Genomic DNA, 8,709 nt, shown 5'->3' with positions numbered 1-8,709 from the left:
AGTTACTGAGTAGTCCGTGTAATTCACCGATAATGGGGCTGAAGAAACCTAATGGAAAGTTCAGGATTGTACAAGATTTGAGAAAGGTTAACAAAATTGTGGTGGCATGTTGTCCCATTGTGCCAAATCCGTCAGTGATTTTGTATCAGATACCTCATGATGCTGAATGGTACACGGTGATTGATTTGTGTCATGCTTTCTTTTCAATTCCATTACATCATGATAGCCAGCCAATTTTTGCATTTCGGTTTGGACAGCGTATTTTAGCATGGTGTCGTATCCCACAGGGGTATACAGAGAGTCCATCGATATTCAATCAGTTATTGAAGAAACCATTGGAGAGTTTGATCATGCCTGAAAGCTCAGTACTAGTGCAGTACATCGATGACCTACTTGTGGCATCGAAGACGCGTGAAGCATGTGAAGTGGATACCATAGCTTTACTGAATCATCTGGCAGATGGAGGGTTAAAGGTATCTCCAGCCAAATTGCAATTTTGCAAGAAAGAGGTGCATTATCTTGGACACAATATTGAAAAAGGTTTGAGAAAGGTGACTGATGACAGGATCAAGATTATCAGAGGAATGAGAGCCCCAATGACCCAGAGAGAAGAGAGGATGTTTCTGGGGATGGTGGGTTATTGTCGTCAGTGGATAAGTAATTTCTCCCTGATAGCAAAGCCACTGATTAAATTGACTAAAAGTGAGGTGAGAGACCCATTGGAATTAGATGCAGAACAAATGGCAGCATTTGAAGAGTTGAAGAGCAGAATGTGTGAAGCCCCTGCATTGGGAATGTCAGACTATGAGAAGGAGTTTGAGTTGTACTGCAGTGAGAGGAATGGTTGTGCACTTTCAGTGTTAATTCAGAAACATGGACATCTGAGAAGGCCAATTGCGTACTTCTCATCAACACTTGACCCCGTAGCTGTGGGTTTGCCAGGTTGCCTGAAAGCAGTGGCTGCTACGTGCAGAAGCTTGGAACAGAGTGAGGGTATAATAATGGGATATCCTGTAAGGGTGTTCGTACCTCATGATGTTGCTATTCTTTTGACAAGAAGTAGAACTTAGTATATGTCACATAGTCGGTTGACTAAATATGAGAAAATCATTCTGGGAGCATCAAATGTGATTCTTGAGAGATGTGTGAATGTGAATCCAGCAACTTTGTTGCCAGATGCTGAAAATGTGAATGTGGGAGATGATGTTGATCATGATTGTTTGGATGTGCTTGATTACTGTACAAAACCAAGACCAGACATAAGAGATCTGCCACTGCCTGAGAGTGATCATGTGCTGTTTGTGGATGGATCATGTCTGAGAACTGATGATGGTGTGCTGAGTGCAGCATATGCAGTGTGCAAGGTTTCAGAAGTTATGGAAGCTTCGCCTTTGAAGGGAGTAAGATCTGCTCAAGTGGCTGAATTGGTGGCATTGACGAAAGCTTGCAAGATTGGGAAGAATCTGTGAGTGACTGTGATGACTGATAGTCAGTATGGATTTGGAGTGGTTCATGATTTTGGCCAACTTTGGCTTCAAAGAGGTTTCTTGACGTCGAGTGGGACTCCAATAAAGAATGCTGAAGTGATTGGGAAGTTGCTTGAGGCGATACAGCTGCCTAAAGAACTAGCAGTTGTAAAATGTGCAGCTCATGGACAAGGAGATGATTTTTTTACTCTTGGTAATCGTTTTGCAAATGACATAGCACAGTATTGTGCAAAGAACAATCATTCGATTAACAGGGGACGAGAGAGGGAAATGTCTTTTTGTTCTGTGATGTTTACTAATGTTCTAGAAACGTGGGATGAAGTGAAACAGTTGCAGGATGAAGCAGGAGATGAGGAAATGAGAGATTGGATCAAGGCAGGTTGTGCCCCAAGAGAGACAGATCATGTTTGGATCTATAGAGATGGAAGACCAGTCATGCCAAATAGCATGTTGTCAACAATGGCAAGAATGTATCATGGTCAGGGACATCTGGGGAGGGACGCAATGATTAGGTCCTTCAAACAAACCTGGTACAATGCAAAGTTCAGGCTGATTGCAGAGAGCATCTGTCAGAGATGTTTGATTTGTCAGCAGTTCAATACTGGAAAGAAGACAGTGGTGAGCCTAGGAACAATAGGCAGAGAAGGAGCTCCTTTTACCAGAATGCAAATTGATTTCATTGAAATGCCTCAAGTGAATAGATTGAGGTATGTTCTAGTGGTAGTCTGTTTGTTTTCAAGATGGGTAGAGGCCTATCCGACTAGGAGAAATGATGGAATAACAGTGGCAAAGTTACTGTTAAGAGAGTTGATTCCTAGGTAAGGGTTCCCAGTGACAATTGAGTCAGACAGAGGTGGACACTTCTACAATGAGCTCATGGGTTTAATTTGTGAAGCATTGAGCATACAGCAGAAGCTACATTGTGCATACAGACCAGAGGCTTCTGGTGTTGTTGAACAGATGAATGGCACAATCAAAAACAGGATTGGTAAGATGTGTTTAGCCACTGGAATGAAATGGCCTGATGTCTTGCCTCTAGTGCTAATGACTATTAGGTCTACTCCAGATAGAACTACAGGGTTGAGTCCACATGAAATATTGATGGGACGTGCGATGAGACATGCTTTCGTGCCTGTCAACAAGTTGATGACAATAACTGATGACATGATTTTGGATTACTGTAAAGGCCTGGCTGACGCAGTTCATTCTGTGTTTCACCAGGTTGGAGAAGACGCCACAACACTTGAAAAGAAGCAAGCCCATGATCTGAGTCCAGGGGACTGGGTGAGGATAAAGGTGCACAGAAGAAGAAATTGCTTGGTTCCAAGGTGGGGAAGGCCAAGACAGGTTATTTTGACTACGACAACTGCAGTAAAGTGTGCTGGTGTGAAAAACTGGGTTCATGCAAGTCATACTCTCAGAGTTCCAAATCCAAAGGATGGGACTGGGAAGGAGTATTTTGAAGAGTCAGATTCCAGTGATGATGTGGAGACTGAACCAGTGAGAAGAAAAAAGAATCCTGAAAGAGGAGAAGGAGAAGGAGAGTCAGGAGATTCTTTTTTCTGTCCGAGAGAAACTTCAAGAGAAACATTGAGAGTTTCAGAGGAGAGATCGGATTCTGTAAGAGTGCCTGAAGTTCCAACAACGAGTGGTGAAGAAAGAAGAGAAAAGAGCAATTCCACAGAGACTACACCTGAATCAGATGAAGAAGTTGAAAATCCACCTGAGATTACTCCTGAAGAAGCAGGGTCAGTAGAAGATAGAGAGGGACAGATTGCGGAAGACCCCCGAGGAGGTGTAGGGAAAATTCCTGATAAGCTAGGTGAAGGGACAAGTAGGCAGCAAGAAGATTGCGTGTCGGAGACCCGAGGAAGGACAGAAGCAGGGAAATCTCAATCGGTGGTGGGAAAGAAGTCTGTGGAGCAAAAGAGAATTGTTGAAGAACAAGAGGTAATTGAAACAGAATCAGATAAAAGTGAGAATGAGAAATCAGAGGGTCGAGTTCTGAGAAAGAGAACTTGGATCGGAGAAAGAAATAATAAAGAAGTGAGACCAAAAAGGGTTGTAAGAGGAGATCTTTGGCCTAACAGAATAAAGAGACTAAGGTACAGACTGACACGAGCAAATTCATCAAAAGCTGAACAGGTGAACGAGGTGTCCAGTCAGAATCAAGCAAAGGGTGATAAACTAAAGGTCTCAATAGAACCAGAGGAGATCAAGAGAATCAGAAAACCTAACCAGAAGTATAGGTCACCGGAATGGACGTACGTGGCACTGTCTGAAGGAGAAGAGGCAGAAAGTCAAGGAAATCCAGAGGAGACCGTACGAGAAGTGGTTGAGGAGGAGAAAACTGTTGGAATCCTGAAAGTTATCTTGACTGATATTGGAGAAGAGTCAGATGCTCAGGATGTTGAAGATCTGATACAGTTTGATGTTGCTGAAGAAGAAGTGAAAAGTGATGAAAATCCAAATTGAGTGAATTAAAGGCGTCACTTGGAGAGGAGTGAAAAAAAGAAAATCTGAAATTAGCTGCTTGAAATAATCTAGAGTTCTAGAAATTCAGTAGTGGAGTAGTAGAGGCTAAGTCAAAAGACACTGCCAAAGTAGTAAAATGGCTAACACAGAGAATAATCAAAGTAGATGTGCCTTTCTGAAAAGATGGTGTAGAATGTGCTGCTGCTGTACAGGACAATTAATGCTGGTATGGGGTGTACTTGCTTTACTAGTTACTTTTAGAGTTACAATAGATACTTTTGGAATACATGCTGAGAATGTGACTAACATAGAGAAGAATTCACAAAAAGTAGTTCCAACTAGAATTAGTAACATTTACATACATAAAGATAGGTCGATTAATGATTTTTCTAGCAATGTTTTTTCAAAGTTGTTGTACGAATACGTAAAGACAATGGAAGTTAGGGATTGCTACGTTTGTATGCAATTACCTGCATCTGTTTCGGAGGGTGTTACTTATCATCATTTACCAGCTACGTATGGAATTTCATGTAGTGTGTTAAGTAGTGTTTTTTATTTGTTGGGAAAAATAGATTATGAGATGTCTAACAAAGATAACATTTTTGGGCAATTGCCTATGAATAGAAAGCTGAATCCAGCTAAAGAAGCTAACATTTTTGGTGAGATTTTTATTGAGACAGAAGAATTAACATTAGATGACATTTTTAGAAACAATTTAACTTGCAGTCTGAAGGAAGAAGAAAAGGCTTTCCTAGACATGGTAGAGAAAAGGAGAGTGAGCATGCATGAAAAGGCAGGGAAATATAAAATGAGTGAGACAATATGGGACATTGAGATGGTAAAGGAGTTGAGGAATGGGGCCAGTCCAACTTTGGCTTTAGATGCACCACAGAAGGGTAAAAAAAACATAAGAAAAAAAAAAGAAAATAATTAGGCAGAATACTGAAAAGAAACAAAAGAGGTCGAAGAGAGACCCACAAGAAATAGAATTAGAAGAATTGAGGGAGAGTGTTTACTTGGAGTCGAAGAGGGATGATGAAAGAGAGTCTGGTGTGTAGTGTCATAAAGAAAAAAGACATTTCAATTTCTCCTAAAAATGGGGACTAATTTTTTTTTTTTGGGTTGGTTTTTGTGGTGATATTTATCACCAAAGGGGGGATTGCTGGAGCAGGGTTTTCTATTGAAAATTTATTGAGATTTAAACTCCAGTTTTGTTTGTATGTCATGATTAAAATTACTGATGATTAATCATTAATTACTAATTTTGTTAAAGTTCTTGATTAATCAACATTACTAATGAGAGAAATTACATGTGGGAATGCATTTTATGTTGCTTTAATTAATACGTGAACTAAGTTGGTGTGCAAATTAATCAAATAAGTGTCGCAAAAGTGCTATTTGTTTTGTGTTTGCGCATTAAAATAACGTGCTTTAATGCTTCTTTGTGTCGCAGAAGGTTAGATAATTGCATACACATAAGGGTATTAGTGGGTATTAACACTGTATAATCATTACAATGTATTAACGTTGTTTTGTATTTCTTTTAATTAAGATGGTCCGTTTTGGCCTAATCCAAGATGGCCGCTATTTACAGCCTGCACTCGAGTGATTGAAATTTGACAAGAGGCCTCGCTGAACATGGTTGGAAGTCACCTGACCACAGCCTCTGTCTGTATTAAAAGTTTCCGTGAGGACAGCAGCTCCAGGCTCGCTGCCAATTGCCCTTGGAAAAGAATAAAGCCACAATGAACTCTGATAAACTTGCGGTGGCTCCACTATGGTTCCGAGGAAGAGCATTCATGGATGTTTCATTTTTTCAGTTTAAGTTTCCTTCTTCCGTGTTTTTATTTTTGTGATTTTTCTGAGCGGAGGTTTTCTAAATGTTGCAAATCAACTTCCTTTCCTGCTCGCTCTGCTCAGCGGCTCAACAGACATTTAAAGTTTGTTTGTTACTTTTATTTTGTAAGTTTCACTATAAATATTGTTAGACTAGAGAGGGTCTAAGGCCACTTATTCCCGAACCTATGCTCGTGAGGATCGACGCTGATTGAGAGGACGGCGACTCGGGAGACTTTACTGAGAGACCTGTCCTGACTCATTTAGCTAGAATAGGTAACTATGAGAATAATGATTTTGCTAATGATTGACTTTCATTTGAACTAATTTAGATAAACAACCATTTTGTTTGTGAATTACAGTGTCGGGTGGTTATTTCTTTGTCACTTATTGAGTTCCAAATGTATTTCCTGTGTTTAAAATCATGACTCAAGACATATCTTTAAGGTCGCATTGACCTCGCATTAGATGTAGATTGGTTTAGGTTCTCTCTTGTATCTTCAGTGTGGATAGAGTAATAGTTATGAATGTTAGTGTGATGGGCCCTAGCGTATGATGAGTGTATGTGCGTGTGACTGTGGATTTACTCTGTCCGTGGAAGTAGGGAGAAATTATATGCGCCGATCTGCAGCAGTGGCACGCCAGTCGAAAGGGTTTCTGTACATGTAAGACACTTTGGCAAGGCTTGGCACTTAGGGAGGGTAGGTGGCAGCTCACCTTTTGCAACGCTTGGGACTTGAGCGGGCAGAGCACTTTGCTAGGGCACTGTTGGGTTCACAGTAGAGCTCTTTGGAAGAGATGAAAATTTGTCTTCATAAAACGGAAGGGGTGCAAAAATAAACACGCCCCTGCGATTGCCAAAGCCGAGTGACAAAGGCAGCAGCTTGTTTATATTTGCATCGCGCTTTCACTTTAAGTGAGCGCGCGATGCAAAAATGAACATGCGGCTGCCATTGCCAAAGCCGAGTGAAATAAAACTGTGCGCAACCACAACATAAAGTCACTGTGTAACAACACACGCGCCTGTGATTGCCAAAGCCGACTGATAAAGGCAGCTGCTTGTTTATATTTGCATTGCGCTTTCACTTTAAGTGAAAGCGCGATGCAAAAATGAACACGCGGCTGCCTTTGCGAAAGCAGAGTGAAAGAAAATAGTGCTCAGCCACCTGATAAAGCCACCTTGTAATTTCCGCCAGTAAACAATCCAATCCGGATGGGTGGAGCCTAAAGGAAACAGGGCGGTAACAAATAACCCTGAGTCTCAATCATAAGGCAGCGTTTAACATAAATGATCATGCTAGCCAATAAGAAACATGGGCGTGGCTTCAAGTCCTTTTCTAAAATCCACTCTACCACAATATGTCTCGCAGAGCGAGGAGCGCATGCGCGCTCTAGCGCTAGGTCTGCGAGACCTAAAAACTGGACTGGAGCAGCACCTTGTGCAAGAATCATCCCTTAAATCAGTTCTATGTACTCTGCCCGTTCTCTGTGCTTGGAAAACTGTTGCATGTCAGTGTGGTACATCTTCTGTTTGCTAAATTTGCACTGTTGCTGTCTGAAACGGAACTGCTTTGACTTGAGCAGACCTGCTAACTTGTGAATTTCGTTTGCGTGTACGGAGAGTGCGTGGACAGGCTTAGCGCCAAGCACAGCCCCAGGCACTTTTAAATCCACAGGCACTTCAAAATCCACAGCCTCCCCTCCCAACTCCCCCACTTCCCTTCCTCCCTCACCCTCCAAAAATAATCTTGTTCTGTAACTATGTAATATATATTTGTCCAACCATAATCGCTTCAACTTTTCTTAAAATGTAATCTTGAGTGAATTTGCAACTTGTATATATGTAACTCTAACCACTAGTATCTGTAGTAGACGCATGTAATTACTACCATTCTTATGAGAGTTTATCTGTTTTATATCTTTTATACAATTCATGTACTCTGAAGTCCTTATGTAATGTTACTATTGTAAAGCGCTCGACACCTTCAGGTAAAGTAAGCGCTATATAAAAACGCATAAATAAATAAGCTTTTGAGGTGCTCCCGATGTCCTGGTAAGGTTTTACACCTTGTAATGGCCAGTGGCTGAGCTAAAACTATACAATTAGCTGGAAATCTGCTCTGTGCAGAGGTTTCCAACTAATTGTGTGTCCACCATTTGATATTGACTCCTCACTGGGTGACCACAGGATAGGTGCGGATATCGTGACACACGGTGGCACCGTGTGAGTTGGTTGGCAGCTCTCCTTAGTGTATGGGAACCTTGCACCCGCACTGGCTTTGCCTCATTGCGTGAGGTTGCATTGTATCTACCTGTGTTGTGTAAGAGGGAATTAGCACTCTACTTCCGAGCTGTACCCCTGCTGCGTGCCTAAACTGAACTTGAAACTCTGCACATCGATTGTCATTCCCTGTTTTGTATTAAAACGGACTACAACGTTCTGGTAAATTGTTCAAGCACTCGAGCGATGTCCTTGTTCAACTATCCTGCTTTCCGATTTCTATCACTTCATGTGTCCTTGGGTAATGTTACTAGTGCTCACGTAAAGTGCTCTAATACCTTCTGGTCGAGTTCGCGCTATATAAAACTGCAAAAAAATCCCATAGCTAGGACTACAAATTCTGGTGGAATTTTGCCAAAACACTCGCTCGCTTCGGCTCTTCAGAACGTGAACACATTAGGGCCACCCTGCTGGACCCGGTGTCGAAAATGAGCTCACGAGAAGTGACGGACGGAAGAACAAGTGGTGGTAAATCTACCGGCCATCTTGAACGTGTGGATACCTGTTCGATTATGGATATATAGTGGCAACCATATAGGTCATATCTGTGCGCCTGAAGAAGTCCTTCGTCTATTACCTTACTCTTGATGAAGGTCTGAGCGAATTGCACATGTGCGGTCTAGTTCACGG

The sequence above is a fragment of the Triturus cristatus genome, chromosome 2_2, assembly GCF_964204655.1.
Source record: "Triturus cristatus chromosome 2_2, aTriCri1.1, whole genome shotgun sequence".
Lineage (NCBI taxonomy): Eukaryota > Metazoa > Chordata > Amphibia > Caudata > Salamandridae > Triturus > Triturus cristatus.
This window is presented reverse-complemented; position numbering follows the sequence as displayed.